General features: G+C 46.0%; 1 protein-coding gene across 2 annotated transcripts in view; it reads right to left on the bottom strand.

Moving 5' to 3' along the window:
• Nucleotides 1–7,433, bottom strand: part of LOC144173153 (monocarboxylate transporter 5-like) — a 30,742-nt gene extending 23,309 nt beyond the window's left edge. Inside the window, exon 1 of one of the 2 annotated variants that reach the window (XM_077701662.1) lies at nucleotides 7,157–7,433. The gene's annotated coding sequence lies outside the window, so the exon portion shown is untranslated. Of the gene's footprint in view, nucleotides 1–3,254; nucleotides 3,277–7,156 lie in introns of those variants that run through there. The other variant, XM_077701663.1, reaches the window with a different exon arrangement.
• Between the last annotated feature and the right edge of the window lie 18,150 nt (nucleotides 7,434–25,583).

Here is a 25,583-nt window from a genome sequence, read left to right as displayed (position 1 = left end):
TTTTGCAGTTAATGTAGTATTTTATTTGCTATCGCAAAAAGCAAGCATCCTTGAATTTTTCAATAAAGGAACACTGCAAATATCATTTATGTATTGATGTTCTCCCTTATATTTGCATAATGTCTTGTTCTTGTTCAACAATTTTGACAAGTATGAACATTGACACCGGACTTGGACGTTTAGATTTGGCTGTGAGTATATAAGACTATTGAGCAGCTGTCGTTTCAATTTGGCCGGCTGGCTGAATCGAGGGACAGACAGACAGACCAAAATTTTCCCTTTTAAGTAGCCCAAGAAAGACTATCGCCTTTAAAATCGTCTCTACGTGTACAGCCCCGTTGCCGCATCGCGCGGTGGCTGAAGCTACATGGGGTGGCTTTCTCCTGAAATCGGTTTCTGCCCGCGTCGACTCCGTCAGGAGTTCGCGAGTGGCAACTCTTCTCTTTTCTCTCTTTACCTATCTACTTTTTCTCTACCCTATCCTATTCACCCCCTCCTATATTCCCAACCCCCCGTACTGGGTTGTATACAGGTGAGCCCCCAGATGGGCTCAAAAGTATCCCCAGTCCATTTCTTTTCCTTTTCCAAACAAAACCACTACTACTACTCTCCTGAAACCTCGCCCGCTGCGAAGACGGATTATGCCCTGCACTAGCGAGCAACAGCCCCGCGGGTTACGTTATCGGTCACTCTCGCCGTCTTTTTCCACTAGAGCAGAACCATATGTTAACGCCCATCTGCCAACCGTCTGCGTGGTTTTGTTATGGGGGTTTTGTTACACGTGTGTAGGAGTTCGTCTTTTAATATTTTGTTCCCGAAGAGAGGAAGCGGAGGAAAAAAAGAGGTTGGCGGTGGGGTTTATGGAGCGTTTGTTATACATGTGTAAGGGTTCGATGGAGCGTTTGTTATACGTGTGTAGAGATTCGTTGTTTTACTGTTCACTCACGAGAAGAGGAAGGGAAGGAACGAAAAGGCGGTTGGCTGGTGGGGTTGGATCACTTGACTCGTCAGCCTCGCACACGGACCCAGAGCCCTTCTATCTCTTCCACCGGGATAAATAAAGTCATTCCTTCATTCGCGCATTTACGAGAAAAATTCGTCTATGAGGAGTACTGATTTATTTATTTATCAATTTATTCATTTAAATAACTACTTACTTTTTACAAAGGGTTCATGAGGGGTAAGAAGTTAGCGCATGAAATAAATACGATAACTTCTTGCCCCTCATGAAGCCCTTGTAAAAAGTAAGTAGTGAATTAAATTATTAATTTATAAGTAAATACATCATTAATCCGCATAGACGATTTTTTTTTGCCAATGCATGAATGCTTGAAGTTAGCGTATTTATTTAATGCAGTTATTTATTACGATGTTAGACGGCTTAGTGAAAATAAATAGCACCACAGTAGACCCTAGATTTGGAGGGCAGATACTTTCAGTGAAGCAAATGGCTTCTATTTTCTCGAAACACTAACGTTGGTGAGTGGAGGCAAAAGTTTCCTCGGGATACATGGCAATTTACCGTAGGGTACGGCTTTGGCGATGATGTGCTTCCGACCTGGGTCATTGCAAACCAAACCATATTATGTTGGAACCATCTCGGTCATGAACGGGCCGACTAAATACGAAAAGGGAAGGTGCTGACGTAAGTCGGTCAAAAGTGCGAGGTGGGCTCGATCCAGATATGATTCCATAGACCAGAAACAGCATCCAATTTGGTGCCGAATCGCGATTCCCCAGTGTGGTAGCGGAACGGTTGAAGTACAGCGAATTATAAATACCAAACGAAGAAAAATTCCCGCGCGCTTAAGTCTGCTTACGTGATTTGAAGGCTAGAGCCTAGCGTAATATTGTGACGAGTACCTCCCCCCGTCGACACAGAGTCACACTATGTTACCGTCCTTAATCCATCTTAATCCAATCCTAATGCCCCTTAATCCATCTCCATCCACCTTAACCTCAATCCATCTATTGTATTTCAATGTACCAACTATATTTTTCTATTAACCCTCAAACCTTCAAGTACACCTTACCAATCATTACTACCAACTACTTATAATCAATCACAATTAACTTGAGTAATCATTTTTCATCTCGTATTCACGGCTGTCATGCTTTAGTTCCCTTCTGGCCTTTCTTGGGTTTTTGTACTGCTCGTGTTGACGCCGGGGTCATTCAAAATCATCTTCCAATGAAAAATGTAAAGCTTTCGCCGTAGTAATTGCAAACTACCTCCATTGAGGCAGAAACTTTCGTTGAGTGCAATGTACATTTACCGTGTCAGAAGTTTCCCCGTTGACCGCGAGCAATCCCATCGCCGGGGGTATAACGCTTTCGTTTCGTTGTCTGAAAACTTGCCGTCGCACGATCACTGCTTGTCAAGCGGATGCCCTTCCGGCAGATGGACTGAATTCCACACCGCCGAGGTTCAAGGCTTCCCAGGAAAGGACGGCATAACCCGGACAATGATCGGCGGCGTGCCTGTCCAGCAATATATGCTCTTCCAGAAGTGATCAACGAGATGTGCGAGCAACGGGCTGCCGATTTGGATAAAAAGCGCATCGCACCAGTTCCCGAAGCAAGGGGGCTCCTATTTGTATTACTAGTTACATGAGATAAGTAATTGCATCCGCAGTATTTTTCACATCTCCAGTACGCAAATTTCTGGAGCGGCTATTCGCCAACTGACCGAACTACCACCTGGAAGAAGTTGGCTTTATCACCCTCCAACATACCGGCTTTCGACCAAACCTTCGTTCGCATAATATAGGTTCCTCCCCAGACGACACCAAGCATCAAACCGAGATGCAAGCGTACGTTCCTAAGCAGCGTGGCGAACTGGCGGACAATTTTCTCGATTCGCCAGGCACCGTAACGCAACGCATTTCACTAACTTGGTCGGCGTACCGCAAGGATCCACCCTTTTCCCGTTGCTATTCCATGTCGTCATGGCAAGACTCGTCCGAACGCTTTCGTTGTTCATTCCAGGAGCATACTCCTGGAATGGAACGTTGCCGGTTCACAAAGCGAGGCTCGCTTTGTGAGCCGGCAACTTCACAATGTTGGCTAAAGTACTTTATTCGCACTGGCAACACAAATGCAGCCGAATCCCGTTAATTCAGATCTCAAGGAATCGAGAAAAACGCCAGAATTATCACAACGTCGAATTGCCGAATGAACAATAAATATGCATTTAAGTTCTGAAAGCGTAGGCTTTTACAGTGAAAGAAAGTATCGGGTGATGGTAGTCTGACCTTTGTTGTGAAACCATGGCGCCCTAGCAGATAGAATAATTCTTCGAACTTGTCCCCGCGTGCTTAAGTCCTCGCAGTTTTTTTCCGATTCGTTGATGTCGACATCAGAGCAGTGGTGTGCAACCGCATGGCGCAAGTATATGAAGCAACCAGAGAATCGCGCCGGTACAGAGAGCGAACACCGGCATACTGCGTCGCCTCTTTCGCTTACAGTTGCCCAACCAGCCGATAGTCACGACAACGTTTGCGTTCGCTGTGTGATTTCTATTCTGCGTCGACGCCGTCCATAGCTTGTTGTCCCCAGTCATGGCCCGTCGTCGAATCAGCAATCGTCCAAATCAATTAATATGAGCCTGATGGAAATAAAAAGCGTTTCGTATCCTAAATCAATAAATATTTGTTTTCGTTACCACGTATGCATTTAAATTGTCCGAATTAATGATCTGTTATTGTACATACCCCAGATAGGTACTTCGACGGAGCGCGCCAAGACGTCATGCCTGCACGAAAGGCACCCAACCCAACGAATATATGACACCGTGTATATCCGCATCTTCACAGTACCAGCGTGTGAGCGTAGGTGTGCTGCTGAATGGATCAAGCAGCTGATACCAACCTGGCGAGAGTTTCTACGTTTTACAAAAGTTTGGCGGCGCCACTCAAAAATTTGCGCGCGCGCTTGCACAAGAAGTACTGCGGTTTCTCGGGCAGCGTACGGAATGTGCAGTTAGCTGGGCAAGGCCGTGTACATATAGTTAGAATGTTTGAAACGTAGTATCCAGCTGCTCTGGTGGCCCGTTTGCCCCGGCAAAACTGCGAGGAGGAGCTCTTATACCGTTACTTAAAACCTTTTCTTAGCTATTTTTACAAGCGATAACACAGGACCGCCGCCAGCTCAACGCTGCGGCGTCTTCTCTTTTTCAGACGACCGCGCAACTTGAGACGTCCCCGGTGGGGTTCCGCCGCATGAGATTGCGTGGCAGGACTTCGCCGTCACGGAGGGCAAACAACTGAGGCGCCAAAACATAACACCCAGCGATTCGCTACACAGGAACGAATTTTCGTGATAAATAACGAGATTTTAACACAAGCACTTCTGCGCACGCATGAACGCACATGGACGGTCGGTCTGTTTAATTTCTTAGCATTTTGAATTAACGAGGATGGTTAGTTGCTAAAACGTTGTTATTGAACTAACGAGGCATGAATTAACAAGTGTTAATGCGTAGCATTCTTTGCCGAGTACCCCCACAGCCAGGAGCGTGTAACGCCCTGCATTTCCACAAAAATGCAGATTTCGAGAAAGTTCCAAATGTACTCGTTATAATAACGTAAATAAAGATAATTGGTGGAACGAAATTTAAAAAAAAAACATAACAAAAATATAAAAGAATACGGAAAATGTCAAAGCGTATACAGCATGGCATTTCCACAATAATGTAGATTTCGAGACAGTTTCATTTGAAATCGTTATAATAGCGTAATTGTAGATAATTGGTCGGACAGGATTTCGGAAAAAATCCAAAAATTTGGCTGGAAAAACTCGCACTCAGGACAGGTGACATAAGAATGCTACGCATTAGTAGATAATTCTCTGAATTTCTGCAGAATTTTTTCGTTTACGCAGTCGTCCAAGCGCGGCAATATTTCACCCCTGCAAAGCTACCATCGTGTTTTCAAGTGTACATGTACAGTTGAAAACACCACATGACACCGACGTTGATGTGATGTGGTCGCGCTTATATATGTCAGTCGGACAGGCCGCCTAAAATAACATGGGCGATCGGTCATTTGAGCCCACACTGCCGTGAATCCACTCGCGCGCCAAGTTTCCACGACACACACGTTCTGGCCGAGCGCAATAACAAGTGCACAGTCCAAATAATTGAATAGCACATTATAGAATCCCAGGGCGAAAAGCTCACCGGTCACTCACGTGTAGGCTGGCGTGCTTTCTTTTAATATGCTTTGTCAAGTACATGAAACTGTAAGACCATGCGAACCACTCATATGGTTCGGCGGCATCACCGTATGTTGGTTAGTGTTTTATTTCTTGTCCGTTTATTCCTCGCTTAGCCGCCAAAGTGTATACCAGCGGATGCTGCCCCAAATTTTGTTGCGATTAAGTGCTGGTTCCTTTTCTTTTTCTTTTTTTTTGTGCACTGTTTTTGACGCGCTGCTTAACATAATCAGTATGACCATACTAGCACAAGTTTTCGGTTTTCCAAAGGATCAATTGGTTTGCTTCTTTGTGCACAAGACTGCTTCAACTCTTTTTCTGCGTGCGTCTTGAAGGACGACGTCTCGGGGAGTGAACTCCTGTCACCTGGATGGACTGATCCTATCAACCAGAGCTGTGTGCCCGAGATACCAATTACTCAGGGTCACTTAACTGCCCCACCTTGTCTGTACCCGATTGCCGCAGGTTGAGAGATTTGACCATGGAAGAAAGAAAAGCACTTAACCCATCTGCCTTGTCCCCCTTGCCAGCCCTGCCGACCGAGTCCCATCCGATGAATCCCTCGTCGTGTGCTAACACACTTCCGACAAGCACAATGCTTTCGACGTCTGTATTGTCAGTCATGCAAAAAGATAAAATCTCTTCGTGTATCGGTCCAAAAAAATTGCGTCTCGCAATGTACCAGCAATTTCAGAGTAAAAGCGTGCCTGCCTGGGTAACAATTTTCATAAAGCTATATAATGCCTAAGCGGACGCTGGCCACTTCTACTGACTGTTTTCTGTTACCACCTTTCTCTGCCTTACCCGCGTTCTATAACCGAACCGTAACATCACCAACCCGCTTCTTTTAGCCGACCATTTCGTCATCCCGTGATCGGGAAACACTTGTCAATTTCTACTTCCTATATTTGACAACTGCATGAAAACACTGCATTTTGCGTCACTTTGCAAAGAGGCTGGCAGCGGTGTGTGGAGTTTTTATTATGTTTTATTATTTTTATTATGTTCATGAGACCTCTCGCAAAAATTTGGCCCGCAACTTGCTTGCGTTTTCTGTGCGCAAAAGTTTTTCGCGAAAATTTTACCCCGCGTAATGAACGCACCCCTAAATTTGCATCATTTTTTTTTGGAAAAGAAAAAGTACAATCATTACGCGAATAAAGACGGTACTCCAAGACGTAATATTCGACTTTACAACCTTGAATCTCAAGATTCCTTTTTTTGTGTGTGTGTGTGTGTGGGGGGGGGGGGGGGGGGGGTAGCTTGCCTTCCGCTTACAGCAACGGCTATTTAGGCAAGATGTCCTATTTTGTACTGTGCGCGCCACTATTGTCATCATTATTTATGATAACTGTAATGATCATGTATGATGGGCTAATTATGATTTTGAGACAGGTTATGACGTCTACCGTAATTTATTAATATGACGCAGCGCAAAACACTGAATAATCGCTTTATATACCCGTGTATTCGTTCGGCCAGTTTTTTTTAATCCGTTAAGCAACAAAAGCCTACGCAAGCACAACCTAAAACTAGGGACGAAAGCTACCACCGCACGCTGCTTGTTGCTCCTTGAAAGATCTGCTTTCGCAAGGCACAACACGTTGCGCGAAAATTTGTTCAAAACGTGGCTTCCAGCTCGACAAAAAGTAAACCTGCACTCTTGTTCGTGCCAAGCACGGCGTCAGATGCGCAAACAACAGCAAAGGGGTCCCAAAGGAACATAATTCACTGCTAGTAAATCAGACTTCCGTCTCCGCAATCCGCTTCCCCCGACCTCCCGCGTCGGCCTTTTATACCTTCCCAACGCGCCCTGGTTCTAACCTCGGGTTCACTCCATTTCGTGTTATTCCACATTCCACACCTCCATGCCGCTCCGCGCAGGTTAGAACGCCACCGAGACACTCGACGGAAGCGAATGCAGTTATAACACGCGACTCACCAGTTCGCACGTCCGCTTGTTTTACATCGACCGGCATCGTAGCCTCCCCCGCCGACGCCAAAACTAGACGCGAGGCCGGCCGGCGTTCACGGCCTCCGCTCCAGGTCGCATCGACGCCGCCGCACCGAAAGCCGCTTTTAGCCGAACTCGCGAGCACGTTGCCAGCGCCGTCACACACTCGTTGCCGGGAGGCGAAACTGCAGCGCCGCGCACTCACTGCGAGTTGCCCGAGGCCGACGATCCGCGCAGCAGAGACGGGAAGTATTAAAACACCAACTAGGAACGAGAAGTGAAAAAAAGTATACCCAGCTGCAGCGGGGGCTGAGAGAGGGCCGCTTGAGAGAGCAGGAGAGAGCAACGCCGCCACGCCAGCTGCCTGCACGCGGTCTCGGACGAAAAAAAGAACCACGGAAAGAGGAGAATCGTCGCGACCCAAAAGCCGCTCCTGCACGTCGCGCGAATGTCCCGACCCTCGCTTGCCTCAGGACAGGTCGTCGTTGAAGCGGAACGGCAGGGAAGGAACGTCGCCGCAATTAGGAAAACAGTACTACTCCCCGTGGAGGGCAAGGAGGATCGAAGTCAAGGTCTCCTGCTGTACGTGGGGTGTAGCGCCAGTAGCGCAGCCAAGTCGGTCAAGTGCGCTCGTCGCGTCGGCATCATCGAGCGCCAGTAACGAGCGGGTCGCTCTTAGGCTTGTTCTTCGCACGTACAAGGCCACGAAAGTGGTGCCCGGGCACCGATTGTTGCGTACGGCTGTGTCGGAACGCTGTAATCACCGTGTTCGAGACGAGTGGTCGCCAAGGACACCGGAAGCCTTTACCGTTCTCATTAATTCAGTCGCGGCGTAATGCGGGGGACCTTGATATAATGGCATATGATGTATGCAGGGAATTAAAGCAAACACACTTCACGTGAGCCAGAGTGGTTTGGAATTAGCGGAAGGGGGTAAGCTGACTAGCAATGTAGGAGCTACAAATGGGCTTTATTTAGGCGTCAACAAAAAAGAGTAAATGTATCTATGTATAAATCTTTACAAAAAATTATGCACAAATTCTAATAATTATCTATTAATGCGTAGCATGGTTAGGCCGCTTGTCTTGAGTGTGAGTTTTTTCCAGCAAATTTTCTGTTTTTTTTTAAATCCCCTTCGACCAATTATCTCAATTTGTGTTATTATAACCATTAGTAGTGGAACATTCGCGAAATCAGCATTATTGTGGAAATGCAGGGTGTTACACGGTCCGCCATTTTTCATAATTATTTTGTTTTTCTTATTTTTTTAGTTTTTAAAAATTTAGTCCGACCAATTATCTCCATTTACGTTATTATAACGATTACATTTGGAACTTTTGGGAAATCTGCATTTTTGTGGAAATGCAGGGCATTACGCGGTCCCGGTTGTGTAGGTCATCGGCAAAGAACGCTACGAATTAAAATCCGCTGACTATTACGATACCACCTAATGCGAAATTTGAGCGCGGCTGTTGAGGCAAAAAGTGTCCCGTCCTCTGTGGCGCCGTATCGTGTGACACAGGCCGGTTTGTTATTGGTGGAACAGGCAAATAAGGCCCCTTCTAAAAGAAGAAAACAAAAAACACGTTGTTTTAAACTGTAAACGACGGTGTTGAGTACTTGAGGCAAGAAAATGCCCCGTTATGCTCTCGTTTAACAAACGACTCCAAGCCTGGGCGATTCGCTGTGCGTACGGCAGGATTGAAAAGCTTTTGTCTACCATGATTCCTACAGTGCGCAGGAGGCTGATGCTACCCGTTCCACTAACTCCGTGCAGCACTGTAGACTACGAGCTGCGCAAAAAATTGCCCAAGTCGCGTCGTCTGTTTCATGCTGAAGGGGTCTGATTCCGTAAACTTGGTTCTTGCGGAGTAGCAACATGTCTGTGCATCGCTGAAGCCCTCATTGGCTGCTGCTGCAGAGTCCGCTCTCCCTACTGGCACGTATATACGATAGTTCTCACAACGCTGATCGAAGGTCAGGAGACTGCAATAGGAAGACAACCAAGAAGCACCAACCGTAAAAAAAAAAAAAAAAAAAAAAAATCAGGGAAGCTTGCACTCACGCGCAAGACTTGAATGGCGAAGCTGTTGTAGATGAGCATTGCCGGAGACATAGTTGTTTCAGTATCAATGTTTATTTGCATCGTTTCGGTGCTAGTAATCCTCGTCAAATGCATCGAAGAGGTCATCGTCTTCTTCTCAGCGAGTGGTGGATGTGAAGTCATGCTCAGCATTGCACACTTCCACCAGCTCTTCATCGAAGCAGCGGTGGCGGGATCTTCAAATCGTCTCGGCGAGGAGTGGCACACTCGTAGTCTTGTCTTAAAGTATCCATAATGACTTCTACATAATGCGGCGGCCGTGGTGACCTGTCCAAAGCAGGGTGTCCTTTCACCTTTAGCATAAGCGCTGGAGTTTTATGTATTTTTTTTTTTGCCAAAGCCACTGTGTGAGCCGGTGACTCGGCTGTCGTCGCGAGGCACGCACTCATGAGCGCTCGGCATTTTCCCCCTGCTCATGATTTTTGCGTTTCTTTTTTTTTTAAGCCACTGCGCGTGCCACGGACGCTCGGCATTTTATTGGTATTTTTTCCCTGCAACGGCGAACTTGCGGCCAGCAACAACAGCTCCGCTGTTAAAATTGGCGACATTAGGGCTGTGATTAATACGCGGACACCTTCGCTATGATGTCCGTAGCCCACGACCTGCAATTTTAGAAACGCGGTCGGGTGTTTGTTCGCATGGTGCTGAGTGCGTTTAAATGCGTTAGCTGTCCGTGGCTGGGCGTCCGACTGCTTTTGAAACGAGCAGACAAGATAGCAGGGACGAGCCTGAAAAGTCAACACGAGCAAGCCAGGTTAACGTGGCAAATCGGGAGTGCTGGTACGTAATTCAAAGATAGCAGAGCAAGAAATGGCAGGGATGGAGACCAGACGCCAAGGACTGCGCTGGTTTCTTTTTCTGACGGGGGTGACACAGGACACAATGCATACACCCTGTTACTGCAAGTTGGGTGTCCCTTCAAACTGGACATATAAGTTGACTGTAAGTCAAAGGTTAAGAGTCTTAAAAAGCTAATACTTGAAACCTCCGTTCCTTTTGGAAAGCAATAGAACTATACCCGTCAACAGCTTTCTCCTTTCATTCAAAAATTAGGTTACCGGTCAAAGAATAAAACCTTGCAGGTATTGTCGGCGTTAGTCTTAAAAAAATGTGAAACTTGGTTAGGGTTTCTCATGATAAAAGGGTATTCAAGAGATAAAACAATAAGATTACGCTGCAAGAAACGAGAGAGAGAAGTGAAAAACGTATGCTCTTTTAAAAAAGAGCATACGTTGGCCAGATGGGCCGGTGCCTCAACACTCGCGTACGGGAATATTTCAACAAAGTACAGAAAGGGAAAGGTGGTAATTCGGCTAATCACTTCCCACAGTGTGATGACTGCGAGCCTCTGTACGATGCGTGTACCGTGATATCTCGACACGCCGATCAGCGCACGCGAGAGATTGTTGAGGCCGCGGAAATTCAGTGGGTTAGTGACTGCGTAAGCACGACGTCCGTATACCTCTGCCCTCGAAGGAGCTGGCCGTATTGGAGGGACGTTCTCGACACATGTCTGTATGACGGGGTGCGCGGTGGACTGCGCAGTGGCGTGATGAACTTTTATAATCATGTGAGCGTGTCATTTTTTTATTTACATGTTCCGTTGCTGTAACTCAAAATTCAGTTGTAAGGAGGGCCGGTTCTTGCCTTCTACGTCCTTCGCCTTCTTTGCTACACCTAACGGTGTTTTAAGAGAGAGAGAGAGAGAGAGAGAGAGAGAGAGACGTAAATAAGAGAAGAGCTGAAGCGAGCATGTACGTGGCAGGGGTCTTCAGTCCACAGCTTCGTCGGTGCAGCCGGTTGGACAAGAAACGAGCAGTAGAGATCAGCGCAGTCCTTGTCGTCTCATCTTCGTCCCTGTCTCTTTTTTTTTTTTCTTTTTTTTTCGCCCTGCTATCTCTGAATTATACCGGGGACGGACGAGCGATCCCTCTGCGCTTCCGCCCCACTAACCGCTTGTCCGCGGTCACGGTTGCTCGCTGGCCCTGTAAGGCCTACGATTGAAATAATGCCCCGTCCACACGACCTTTCTGCGGTCATTCAAGCATCACGCTTTTCGCAGACACAACACAGACAAGGTCCGTGCAGTAGAGGACGGTGACGTCGTCCTCCACGGCGCTTCGCATGGCTGGGTCGTATCATACGGATGTTATTTCGTTTAGATACGTGGCATGGTATGCTGACCAATTAATGCTAGATTTATCGACGTTGTGATATGTGCCTTTATTTTCAATACACAGCGATGTCTTTTTATATTTTATTAAGAGTGTGTTGTATGTAAATCAATTTCCTTGTAAAACATTTTCTTGGTGGGTTCTGCTTCGCGAACCAATTGCCGTGTTTTTTTTTTTTTTTGTATTAAAATGTACCTGCGTGTCAACTGTGCTAGGAGGAAAGGCCTCTGTCAGGCTGGCCGCCTTTTACCTTCCCTCCGTTTTTCTGTATTCAGAAAATAAGCTTCAATATCATTCAATTCAATTGTTGGTATAACGTGCCGAAGCTACATTTGTTCTATATGGAGGGCTCCGCTACGGGCGTTTCCGCTTTTCGCCTCCATCCGAAAAGTGGCCGCCGCGGCAGAGATCGAACCGCGGTCCTTGGGCTCAGCAGCACAACGCCTTGTAACCAGTGCACCACCACGGAGGGACACGCTACAGATCCAGAAATAGCGGTAAAAACACTCGTGCGACGGCCACGAGGGAGCGCGTTAGGACTGGAACACTTTCTTGTACCACGGTGTACAGTCATGGTTATGCATTGCTGGCAACAAACGCTGTCGTGACTCTTTTAGCTAATTAAGGAATTTGCCGAGATACTCTCCCCAGATCTTTTTATCTTGGCATTGCAATACTTTCTTTTTTGAATTTCTCCGCTCAAATTTTACTTTATTTTGTCACCCCATTTACGGTTTTTTTCACCTCCTCTTCCCATGCCCTTCTTTTCTTTTTCCGCCCCACTATGTTCACTTCCATTGAAGTAGCATGCCCGGCCGTTGGTAAGGTAACCTCTTCGGAATTCATTAAAGATTTACCGATCTCTCTCTCTCTCTCTCTCTCTCTCTCTCTCTCTCTCTCTCTCTCTCTCTCTCTCTCTCTCTCTCTCTCTCTCTCTCTCTCTCTCTCTCCCGAGAGTTTGGTTCCGCTATTGTATTTAAGCACTCGTGGCCGAGGGAAGAAGAAAAGGCCGCTCTGAGCGGCTCCTAGAGCACGAACGCATCTCAATGTGCTGGCCCGCACATTGAGATGCGTCCGTGCCTCCAGGAAGAGATAGCCGCTCAGAGCAGCCTTTTCTGTTCTTGAGATTTGAGACGTGACGCATACAGGCGTCGCAATGCTACAGGTAGACCTAGAAAAGGCGCTTGATCGTGTGTCCCACGATGAACTTTTGGTGGTTTTGGAACATACCTAGTAACATCGGGTCAGTCATTTTAGAGGGTGCACATGTACGCATAGCGTATAACAACTGTTCAACTAGACTTATTGTTAACAAAGTGGTTGGAAGGCGTACAGAAGTGCAGGGGTGTCCTCTTTCCCCTCTCCTCTTTTGCATATGTATTGAATCATTATGTTTAAGTATAACAAAAAACGACACTGCCTAGGGATTTCAACTTCATGCAGCTGAAATTAAAGTTTTAGCATGCGCGGACGATATTGCTATCTTCTGCGTAAATCAACAAAGCATTGCTAGGGTCATTAATACAGTTAAATGGTTTTGTTATGTTAGTGGATGTGCTGTAAACTGAGACAAGTGCCTGGACATCTGGCACGGAGAGGGAAGTTCAACACCTGTGATATTTAAAATGTCAAGTGGGTGACGACGCGGGTGAAGTGCCTTGGTGTTCCCCTAGAGTATTATAAGGGAGCGAATTTATCCATCTTCACTGGCACAACGATTTTCAACTTTTTTTACGGCGAGCAAAGTTTGGTAGCTGTAACAGGTACTTCACTTTTCACGGGCAAGCGTCCAAAAGTTACATCGTGTTTTCGCAGTTTTTGTTTGGGGTTCATCCTGGGAGAGGATGAGTCGTAGAAATCTCTTTCGACGTGTACGTGAAGCAGGGTTAGGTTTAACACATTTGTTTTTACGGCAGTTGGCAAAGCGCTTTCTGTTTTGGCGGTATGTAAAGATCCCTTTTTGCTCACCGTTTGCCAAGTGAGATTAGGCAGGGTTTTGCCTGAGTTGTCTGTTACGACATTGTGTTTGCCAGGAGGTATCCGTGGCTATCTAAAAGAAGTTGTTGACTCATTACGTTTTCTATGCGCACGGTTTTAGTTAGAGTATTTGAGCGTAGTCACTAGTAAGAGACTGTATAACGATCCCTGCGACACTGTTTTTCCCATTTCTATGTACAAAATTGCTCACTCTCCCGGCACCGGTCGAGATGTGTTAAAACAGGTTTAAAAAAATGCCAGTTACACCGGGATGTAAAACTTTTTTTTTTCAACTACACATCGGGACACTCCTTGTGAAAACATGGATGCAAGAAAGGGGCCTCTTTATGGCGTGAGAGAGAGAGAGAGAGAGAGAGAGAGAGAGAGAGAGAGAGAGAGAGAGAGAGAGAGAGAGAGAGAGAGAGAGAGACAGCTTTAATGAACAAGTGAGGTCAGCCAGGCGGGGGCGCCCGACTTGCTACACCGAATGGGGGTGAAGGTGTGATGAAGATTAATGAAAACTCTCACTTACACATGAATACTCAAACACAGACGCACACAAAAAGCACACACACAATCAGGCGATATAGTCTTTTGTCTGAGAGTTCATAGCTCACTGACAAGTCCAGTGCTCCGGAGGAACGTTAGGAGCACGGTTGTTGCGCGACTTGCCATGCCGGTTGTAAGCCAGGGCCCAAGGAGGTGACTCGAAGAGATTTGGGCGGACGCGGGCAGGCCCAGAGAAAGCTTTACTGTGGTACGCTCAAGTTCGTAGCGAGGACATGAGCATAGAACGTGTTTCAGGTCCTCGCGAACTGTACAGGTAGGGCACAGAGGTTAGGAAACTCGACGTAGTTTAAAAAGGAAATGCTTAGTGTACGCCACATTCAGTCGTGAGGTGAACAGTGTTGGTTGTGCAACAAACCGGAAACCATTGAACATGTTTTCATTGACTGTTGGGACGGGGTTTCCTTCTGGGATGTACTGCAACGTACGCTGAAAAAATATCTGCCGATCGATGCCCATGGTATTCGGTATTTGTCCGTTGAACATGATGATGATGGCGTTCCTCTAGATCTAATAATGTTACCAGGTCTGCACAGTATATGGAGATGCTGAATGGCAGCCCGCCACTCGGACATTGATGCGCGCCCAGTAAATGAATATTTTCGAGAGGCCATATTCTCTTTTCTTGAAGTGCAAAAGGCCCGCCAACGTGTTCCAGACTGATTTTCACAAGTGGAGAAGTTAACAAAAATGAAAATATTTTAGCAGTCAGCACTGTATCCCGGAGTGGAACAGTGATTTTACGTTTTAGTGCAATAGTTTTGTTTTGTTGTTGTGTATTATGTTTGTAACAGCGGTGTTTGTCTGGAAATATATAAAAAATCTCAATATGCTGAGAATTATCGGTGTGTAATTTCTGAGCAGTCCTTAGGTTGGGGTGCCGCGTTGAGAATTCCGGAGCAGACATTTATGCAGAGCACTTTAAGGGCTTGCCTTGTAGTCTTAGCTCGCGATAGCGAACGAGCCACGACGACAAGCGACTGCCGGAATCACGCGAGATGAGATGAGAATTTATTATAAAACTACATATCAGCACGCAGCGACTAGTGGTAACAGCGCTGCCCGAAAAACAGAAAAACATAATCCAATCAGTTTCCAGGTACTCCGGGAAGTTAACACTTTGCACGACAAATGTCTATGGTGGTAAAACAAGCTACTCCGAAATCAATCCATAAAAAGTTCACATGCGTTCACAGTAAGAGTTCATAAACTTGTTGAAAGTCAATACGGCACAATAGTGATGCTCAGGATGTTGTTCCTGGCCTCTATGAAACGCGTGGACCAGCGTAACAGGAAGGCTTCTTCGCCTAGAACTGCCAACTCATTTTCCAAGTGACTCGTAAGGATTGACCGCACACGCCACAGCAGTGGAAACATCGCCCGTTGCGGTCGGCCGCGAAGACACGCGGCACCACGATCTCGCCACAATACAAAAGCCCCAGCACACATCAGGAAGTTCACCAACGTGTCATTTGAACGTGTGCACGCGGCGCTGCGAGATGACGGACCCAAGTAGAGCCAGTGATAGAGGCGTCGAAAGCCAAGCTGTTTATATAGACATAAGCGTTTGAAACTCTGAACCGATGGTGCTAATCATGCATCTCCGTGTTTTTTCAAAGCAAAGAAAACTGAAGGTACATTTGAGGCAAAATATACGTAATTAACCGGCAGCGCCCGCGTTCATTTAGTTAGGAACGCTCGTTGGTTTAGTTTTTACGGTAGTAAGCGAAAAAAAGTGGCCGCCAGAAATAACGCGTTCCAAACTAGTTAGGAGCCGGCACGTGCAGAATGAAAGCAAAAGCAAACAAACAAAAAGAACAGAAATCCCGCTCGTGCTGTTCCAGGCAAGGGGCGCGCGAGCTCTGCGAAGGCGGGAACCTCGAATTGCATTGAACCAACCTCCGTTCAATTCACCAAAAGAGGATTGAGACAGGGAGGCGGAGAGCGTGATGGGTGATAGCAGTGAGCGGATTACGGTGCCACAGCCCATTATGGCGAATCATTGCTCTGCACTTCCGACAGCTTTCACGTTGAGTGGAACGGCTTTAATTTTTTATCGCTGAACATTTATCAATTTCTCTCGCTCTGTGTTAATCCTCTGTGGGTTATTGCTGCACTACAAACCTCTTTAGAGATTGTATTTTCCACACTCTTTTCATAATGCGTAAGCATTCCTTGTCCAGAATTCCACTTCCCAACCTTGCATTTGCACAAAAATTCGTAATTCGCGAAGGGAACACGTGTGATGGTTATAATAGCGTAAATAGAGATAACTGGCCGAAGAAAATTTAATGAAAATGAGCTAACCAAATAAAAAGCGTGTAATTTATACACTGCCCTCACAAGAAGTAAAAGGCCCCGAAAACGCAGACCAGAACACGAATGAAAAATCGTGAAAGTGCGCCAACTTTCTAACACCTTGCCTTCGCCCGAAAACGTACAACTGTCAAAGTTAAAAGATGTAATCGTAATAGTAGTGTGCATAGAAATAATTGCGCGAAGGAAGCAGTAAATCCAGTTCCATCCAGTGTGAAATATGGTGAAAGGGCGGAGCTGCGAGTTGTCTTTACGAGGATTCCTTTTAGCTTCGGCTTCTTTCTTGTGCGCAATGTGAGAGTTGCCTTGGCGGCAAATTGTCATATACAGTAATACCACGTTAACTCAAACTCGCATATCTCGAAAAATTGGCTAAGTCGAAATTTTCTGTGGCACCGAACCATTTCCTACACGTCCCATGTATTTGTTGCCCTTTATTTCGAAGTATTTTTAAGCCAAACTGCGGATATCTCGAAATCTTGACTGAGAGTGGAACGAAACTTTCGCCGCCACTGACCGTTTCACAAGATTCGCGCGATGCTGCCGCGCCTAAGTCCCTCGATTTTTTTTTTCTCGTTTGACCGCGCCTACCACAAAACCGATGTTTTCCTCGAACGTGAGGTCTGAGCCTAGAGGCATATCAACTTCGCCAAGGAACTTTGTGGCGCGTCATGTGACGGTACAGACATGTGTAGAAGTTCAGCAGTATGTGCCCGTGACACGACAACTTACGGATGCCGAAATTGTTGAAATGGCCACGAAAGGAGGGGACGGTGAAGACGGGTGCGACGACGACGAACCTCATCTACCGAAACGTGGAATTTGCTGCGCTTGCTGCGAAATACGGTTGAGTGCAGCGGTGGGGAAGATCGGCTCATGCAATGCGTCAAGCAGCTAGACGCCTCCGTACTAGGCCCAAGTGCGATCGCAAAGCCGACAAGCATTACGCAGTTCCTTTCTGCTAAGTAAAATTGCAGTGCCACAAATCCCAGCCGGTGAATGTCTCTTGTATGTTTCTTTTCTCCTTCAAGCCTTTATGAAAAGCAAGATTTGAATCTGCTGTTGAAGAGCTGGTAAGTATACTGTGCACTTACACTGGCAAGAGCGCCTTTTTTTCCAAAGAACTCGATATTTCATGGCAATTTGCGCAACTTTGCTTTTTTTATTTTTTTTCATTCAAAGTACCCTTAAGGGTCCCGAAAGGGGTATTACATAAGAGGGGGCACAATTTAAAAACCAAAACAAAAGTAAGAGCATACTGTAACACACTGAAAAAGTGGTACAAAATATTCTCAGCGAGTGTACATACGTAGCGAAAGCACATCAACGAAAGTAACGTTATATAATAAACAAAAACTATGCAACACTGAAAAGAAAAAAGAATCTAGGTGACACTAAATGGAACAGACAAACATAGCAGTGTTGGTCTCGGAAAGTGTTTGCTTGTCTAACAGGGCTCTGCAGAATGCGTCGTAGTTACTGATGATGGCATTGTGGCAAGGCAAGTCGTTCGACAGTTTTATCGCTAATAACAGTGGTGAATATTTGTACATGTTAGTGCGCGCAAATGGGGTGAATACTTTTAACGGGTGGTCGGTACGGAGGGAGATGTGCGATACTGGCTGTTCCATGTGTTAATTACGAAACAAGGATGCGCTATTGTAAATTTTGAAAAAAATATTGAACTAGGAAGTTTTGGTGACGTTGTTGCAAGGTTTCTAAGTTTAGGCTAGTTCGGAGTTGGGTTATACTGTCGCGCGTGTAGTTACAGAAAATGAAGCGAATAGCGCGATTTTGGACTGCTTCAAGGGATTTCCTAAGATACGTTTGATGAGGGTTCCAGATGATAGCCGCGTATTCCAGTTGTGGTCTTACAAACGAGGTGTATGCAGTCAGTTTGGTTTCCGTTGTGGACATGTGAAGTGATTAACATTGTAGTCCTAGGGTCTTGCTTGCTTTGTTTGTAATATAGTCTATATGGGCGTTCCATGTAAGATTCGGAGTGAGAATTACGCCTAGGTATTTGTGATGGGTTGCACGCGCAATGTTGGAGTCATAAATAGAATAATCAAAAGTGAGAGGTGAACGTACGTTGGTGAGTGTCATGACTTTAGTCTTTTCAATGTTTAAACGCATTAGCCACTTAGCGCACCAGGATGATAGGGCGTTCAAGTCCTTTTGTAGGAGTAGAGAATCATTTATGCAGTTAATTTCGTGGTACAAAACACAATCGTCAGCATAGAAACGGATCTGAGATGAAATGAAGTCGGGGATGTCATTGATGTATGTACATCAAAAATAATAGCGGACCCAACACAGAACCTTGCGGCACCCCGGATGGGACTGAAACAGGTGACGAGATGGTATTATTAATTGTGACACACTGAGATCTATTCATTAAGAAATTTTTATCCACATTATCGTAGTGTTGTTGAGGTACAAGCTCTGTAATTTTGATACGAGGCGCTGATGAGGAACTAAATCAAAAGCTTTCGAAAAGTTCACAAAAATTGCCGCAGTTTGGTTGCTTGAGTGTATGCTGGGGCGGATATCCGCCATGAATTCGAACAGCTGAGATTCGCAGTATTTCCCATGTTGAAAACCGTTCTGATTTGGAAAAAGAAGATTATTGGAAGACAGATGTTGCATAATGTTAGTGTACAGAATATGCTCCAAAACTTTGCAGGGTATAAAAGTCGAAGATATGGGCCTGTAATTAGAAAAGTTGGTTTGGTCACCAGCCTTATAAATGGGAACAACTAAAGCTAACTTCCAGTCGTTAGGCAAGACGTTTTCGTAGAGGGATTGCTGAAACAACTTGCAAAGAAAAGAGGAAGACTGCATCAACGTTAGCTTTAATAATTTCGATGATATTTGATCAGGACCGGGACTACATCTGTTAGGTAAACATTGTATGGCTCTTGAAACATCCTCCAAGGTTATCAAAATATCGGACATTACGGAGCACTCAGGATGAGAGGCAACATGCAGAGGCAGTGGAGACCTTTCAATGGTGAAGACAGAGGAGAATATTCTGTCATGCATCTCAGCTATTTCTAAAGGACAAAGAAATCTGTTTATTGAAGCGGGGGTTTTGCTCCCATTACGTTGCTTAGGATTAATGGTGTTCCAGATTCCCTTCGGGTTGTCCTTGAGCAAACCAGGCAAGGTTTTGTTGAAAAAGCAAGTCATTGCTTTTTTAATCACTGCGTTGCAGTTGCGGGACGCTTGCTTATATTTATGCCAGGAATCAGGCTGATTCGAATGCTGATGCAGCTTTCAAGGCTCGTTTCTTTTTCCAAATAGCTCGTTTTACATGAAGTGTAAACCAAGGACTCTGAATTGAAGGGCAGATACGTAATTTCGGCACAAATGGTCCCTGACATTCAAACAAGGCTTCCTTAAATAAAACCCAGTTTTCTTCTACTGTTCTAGACCTGAAAGTGTGTTCGTCTTTCACCAGCGAATCATTTAGTAATTCGTTGATCGCGGACTGGTTTGCTTTAGAATAATCGTAAATGAATTTATGTTGTTTTTATTCCTTTGAAAAGTTGAGGCAAAGTCAAAATTAAATTCTACTAATGTGTGGTCACTGATCTCCTCAAAAACGTTCACTGTAATGCTTTGGTCCGCTTATCTCGAAATATTGCCCGGTTTTTACTACTTCGAGTTAACGAGGTATTACTGTATATCGTTTCCGGGTAGTCCTGTTCAAATAACAGTTACAGCCGTTTTCTCTAACCCTATTCCCTCCGTAGATGGACATGGGTTGAACCGCGATTCTGTAACCGTGATTCTGTAAAGCTTACAACTTTACTGTGAACTAATCAATGACGAGAAGTAAATGAAACTCGGCGTAAGGGTAGAGTCGTCTTAGCGGCTAGTTGCCGTATAATTTGTTTTGGGAAATGTTTGACAACGCAAGAGTTGGCGCTGTTTTCTGTAACCATACTCCCTCCGCAGATGGCAATGATGCTTGACTGCGCAACACAAAATGTGGGAAAGTCAGCTTACAAAAACCAAGTTTACAACGATTTTTTAAAAGTGGGCCTCACCTGTAAACACAAATGCTCTGCTGCGAAAACATCTTTGGGGGTCAATATAGGCCGCTGTATACAAACTAGGAAGGCCTAGGACTTTTTTTATTTTTTATGAATTTTTATAGACTGAAAATCGGTTTTTCCTGGGCAGAGAAACCTTCTCCGGATGGAGTGTGACATGATACGAGTAGAGACGGTCGTCAAGGCCAGCGCTAGACCAGGTCCGCTCTTAAAAATTCTCAAAATGGGGATAACTGGCTGAACAATGAACCGTGAAATTTGTTGCTTAGAGGGGCACTGACATAAAAATTTTGCATCTTGTTTTTGTCGTTGCGATAAGTAGCTAGTGACCTACTTATCACCTGTAGAAACCTCATTTGCTTCAGCGTGCGACGGTTGTTTAATTGGAGGCATTTTCAATGCGGCCAGTCGCAGTTTCGGTTTCAGCGGGTGCCGCGAACCGACGGATTTTGTGTGAACAAAGCTGACCACGTGACCGTCGGGGGGATATCACAGAGCAGAGCTGCCGTAGCACTGTCGAATCCGCATCGCCGGCAGTTTCTGCGAATGCCCCGACGTACTGATTCCGTGAGCCGCTTAATTAAAAAGCGACCGTGGACGTGACGCAGACGCTGCGAGTGTAAATGCTACCGCAGCTAAATAACGACGTGCGACGCTCGAGACAGTGTGTGGCAAGACGCGCGCTGGGAGCAGCCGGCCGGTCTGCCTACAAGTCCGCCTACAGATGTGTTCGGCATAGCACTGCGGCGGATATTCGATTGCCGCTCTGGTAAGCGGTGCAGATGACAATTTTTAATTCAACCCGTCATCGCATCATTAACTCCTTTCTCATATAAGCTGCTAGTTGGGACTCGGGTACAATTTTGTGCAGCGGTAACAAGCTATCACTCGAGCTACCTGCGCCGGCCTGGGCCACTTCGCGGCCGTGGCCGCCGCCTGCACAGCGACCGTGCGGCTCGCTCAGTGGGCTTTTCGTGTCTCCGGCGCGTTTTGGCGTCCAATGTAAATAAAAAGTAATAGAAACAGAGTGCCTGGAATCGCTGTAGAACTTTGGTCGCGGCCAGCTGCCCGATGAGCTGACGAAATCACAGCGCCTCCGCCGCCAACGATCGGGTCGTTCGTTCTCTAGAGCAGAAGCTCCGCCCTCCGGCCCTCCCGGCAAACACAAACTGGTGACGTGTTTGGATGTTGTTTATTTACAAAATATCCTCGGGATGTCGATTGCGCGTGGTCCTCTGCTGGTTGCTCGGTTGCGTTTCGCACACTTCAACACTGATTTTAAATATGTTCTAGGCTGTATTCGCCGCTGATATTTTGCAGATGATGTATGTGTGTTCCCACCAATCTATCTCCGAAGTTATCTCGCCTTCAAAATTTTGTGTCAGTGCCCCTTTAAGCATTTGTAGACAACTCTCAGAACTTCTGCACATACCCCCCCCCTCCCCCCACCTCTCCTCGAGCATGTAAAGGAGGCGCCTCAGCGCAATGGGATGGCGGATAATCTGAGCTCATCTCGCTATGAACGCTCTGTTTCTATTCGAGATCCCAATTCTGTCGCTTTTTGGCGTCGTCAAGGCTGAAAAGATATTATCTCTAGACTCCACTCGTTCAGATGCGCTGCGGCATAGCTGAGGGTTCATGCATTTTACTTTCACTTGGAATAGTTGCCCTTGTGGGCCGCGCCAATGCGAGATGACCTCCACTGATCTCCGCAGACGCATTCCGAGGATCACTTTATATCTCCTAAGATCTGGGCTGTCTGCCGTTGAACTGCGTGCGCGATGCAAGGTCGTAAATCAGTCTACTTTTTTCTTCCACGTTCCTTCTATTCTCAGCGACTCTTGCTCTTGGAGAAGCCATTAATATACTATACGGCTGACACTTTCTACGCCACTCGCTTCCTTTCTGGAGGCCGCGATCCCGCATATGTAAAATGGGATGTTTGTAAATTCACCCATACTCATCTTTCTGTGGCAGTTACTTGAGTCGTGTAAAGACGCCATAATTACTGGGTAGTTTCCTGTTCTCTTTTCTTGCAAATAAGCTAAAATTTGCGTATCTGTTCCATCCGGAGTACAGTAGGCGTGTTTTAGCTGTGGCCAATTCCTTCTCGCACCCATCTTGTTGAGGGGATCCTCATCATCATACGCCTGGTGCTAGAAACAACGCATCGGCGCGCGCATATATATATATATATATATATATATATATATATATATATATATATATATATATATATATATATATATATATATATATATATATATATATATATATATATATATATATATATATATATATATATATATATATATATATATATATATATATCTATATATATATATATACACACATTGGAATCTTGTTTATACGATTCGACATATTATGTTGTTCTTTTCGTTCCCAGCCAACTTAGAAATATGGCCTTTTCGTGGGCTTATTACGATCACATTTTTGCCTAAAATTGGATAACACGATCACCAAATCGAATTTCGAGTGACATTTCTAGGCATCTTACGTTTATTCTTCGGTATACTCGCTCAAACCGCATTCCAACAAGCCACGACCTGCACGTTGCAGAGACACCGACGGAGCGGAAGCGCCGGTTCTGAGGCAGAAACATTACTGCAATGCGTGGCTGTTCCGTGCAAGGCTGACGATAAGCCAGGCGATGCACCCCGCCAAGTAGCAAATCGTATCACAATCAAGGAAGAAGGCGCGCAATGCTCGTAGCAGGCGCGACTTCCCTTTCCAACTTCTCCCATGGACCGTGCTTCCCGTGCAGTGTTGTGTTCTTATTGCTTTGTTTCTTTCCGCTGCCGTGTTTGCAGGCTTGTGACAACGTCAAAGAAATGCAATGCGCAAGTGGAAATTGTGCGTCAATTCGAAGAGAGCCCAAAAAGGAAGTGCGTGGAATTGGCGAGCGAGCTCGCTTTGCCAGTGTCAACGCTCAACACTGTTGTCGGTCAGCAAGTGTAACTTCTAAAGATGCTGCAAGCTTTTGGACCTGGTGTAAAACAAACGCGAGGTGCGAATCATGAGTAAAAGGAAAACATCCCGCTTACATGGTTCAAGGAAGTTAGAGCGACAGGAGTGAACTTCGACGGGTCATCCCTACGCGAAACAGCGGACAACGTCGCGCTCTCCTTGGGTATTCAAAACTTTCACATATCCGGAGGCTGCATTCACCGATTTACGGCACGACCCGAACTGTCGTTCAAGGCAGTGTCTGCCAAAGCAACAAATACCTGCAGTATCTTTTTGAACATTTTAGAAGAATTCGTTCCTGGACATTTAAAAAAAGAAAGGGCGGCACAAATTGAGCATTTACTTCAATTTTGCTCCCCAGAGGTGAGTTGCTGACGGAACCCGCCGCGGTGGCTCAGTGGCTAAGGCGTTGCGCTGCTAAGCACGAGGTCGCGGGTTCGATTCCCGGCCGCGGCGACCGCTTTTCTGATGGAGGCGAAAAGCAAAAACGCCCGTGTGTACGAGATTTCGGCGCACGTTAAAGATCCCCAGGTGTTCAAAATTAATCCGGAGCCCTCCACTACGGCGCGCCTCAACGGCTGCGTTGCATCGGCGCGTTAAACCCAACAATCAATCGAGTTGCTGACGGAGCATGCATATTTTCCTCCTTTTTAACCTATTTGTATAATATGATTTTCGGGTAATACGTTTTATTTTCCGGTTCCCGTGAAAAACGTATCAACGAGATTTCACTGTATATTGTGAGCATCAATGTGGGCGCTGCGATAGTGCTCACTTCAAGGACACATTGAAGGTGCCTGTTACTTCTGTGTCCTATATATCTTGCACTTCGTCTGCTTCTCACGACCGTTATCATCATCGCGTCGTACCTCATATGTTTCTCATACCCATCCACATCATCATTCCCGGTGCTTGAGTCCTGGGCTGCCACTCGGAGTAAACGCGCTGTGTCGGCTGTCTCTCCGGCGCCCTTCCTGTGTGACGGCTGTCCTTGACGCGTCTCTCAAGGAGTGGAGGCGCGGGGTATCACGGATGCTCGAATGATCTGTTTCCGTTAGTTCTATGGTCCGAGCGGTGACAGGATATAATGGCGGAAACCGATGAGAGAAAGCCCCACCCCAAAATCAGTTGATGAGCCCACCCTGGTAAGACTGCGCACTGTATGTGGTGCCGGATTCCATCTTTAAAAGCACGCACTTTTAAGTACCCAGTTGGTTCGATTGCACCTTCGTTAGCACTACACAAGCAAGCGGGACCAGTGTACGTGGTTTTCTCTTTGCGCAGCGGTGAGCACTAGTTTCCATTAACAACTGATATACTAGCTCCTGTGTCAACAACAAGGGCATCAACAATACTTCCCTCTACTTCGACAGCAGAAGTATATATATATATATATATATATATATTTCTTTCTTTCCAAATTCTTTATCTGTTTCAATTACCTACCACATCCTCCCCTTTGCTTTCCGAGGTTTTCTTGACTGCCAACCCTTATTTCTGTCTTACTTTCAACGAGCCCCTCATTTCCTATTCTTATTCGCTACATGCATAGCGAGGGCCTCTGTTCTGGCAGTCTTGGTGCCATAGGAAGCTTAAGAGGGTTCAACGCTGGTCGACCACTCTCGACATGTCGTAGACACTCGAGTCACGGCCCGGGGGTTAAAAAGAAGGTCCCCTTCACCCCGAGTAGTCAGAGTGGCGCTGGCTACCACCCCCAAGCGCAGGAAACAAAAATACCTAACATAAATACCCAGAAAGTGGAGGGGAAATATAGCCCCGCCGGTAGCGTAGTGGTTATCGCACCAGACCGGTATTCTGGAGATCGTGGGTTCGGATCCCACGTGGCGGGCATTTTTTCTCCACTTTCTTTCTTTCGTTCCAAATTCTTTATCTGTTTCAATTACCTACCACATCCTCCCCTTTGCTTTCCGAGGTTTTCTTGACTGCCAACCCTTATTTCTGTCTTACTTTCAACGAGCCCCTCATTTCCTATTCTGATTCGCTACACACACACACACACACACATATATATATATATATATATATATATATATATACAGAAAGATAGGTCAGCAGTCTACGACGCCAAAGGAGGCATAGGGGTGTGGTTAGGCTCTTTTCTTTTTTACTACGGTTAATGAAGTGAACTTTTTTTTTCAAATATACAGAAGAAAGAAAGAAAAACACGCGCCCAGAGTGGGGACCGAACCCACGCCTTTCGATTACAT

This window comes from Haemaphysalis longicornis, unplaced genomic scaffold, assembly GCF_048455015.1.
Source record: "Haemaphysalis longicornis isolate Haplotype H1 unplaced genomic scaffold, Haemaphysalis longicornis Haplotype H1 scaffold_295, whole genome shotgun sequence".
Lineage (NCBI taxonomy): Eukaryota > Metazoa > Arthropoda > Arachnida > Ixodida > Ixodidae > Haemaphysalis > Haemaphysalis longicornis.
The sequence above is the reverse complement of the archived record's forward strand: the minus strand, read 5'-3'. Positions and strand labels throughout refer to the sequence as shown.